Source organism: Pyrgilauda ruficollis, unplaced genomic scaffold, assembly GCF_017590135.1.
Source record: "Pyrgilauda ruficollis isolate IOZ18807 unplaced genomic scaffold, ASM1759013v1 scaffold1998, whole genome shotgun sequence".
In the NCBI taxonomy this organism is placed as follows: domain Eukaryota; kingdom Metazoa; phylum Chordata; class Aves; order Passeriformes; family Passeridae; genus Pyrgilauda; species Pyrgilauda ruficollis.
Window position 1 is genome coordinate 1 of NW_024519184.1, and position 289 is coordinate 289.

The window sequence follows — 289 nt, forward strand, 5'->3', positions numbered from 1 at the left end:
ACACCGGGAATGGGATACCGGGAATGGAATACCGGGACACCAGGAGAGGGATACCGGGATACGGGGAACCGGACACCGGGAACGGGATACCGGGAGAGGGATACCGGGAATGGGACCCCGGGACACCGGGAATGGGGTACCGGGAGACAACACCGGGAACGGGACACCGGGAACGGACAGGAACACCGGGAGAGAGACACCGGGGCATCCGGGACACCGGGGGTTGGGGGTCCCGGGGTTCGGGATTTCGGGGGTCCCGGGGTTCGGGGGTCCCGGGATTCGGGATTTC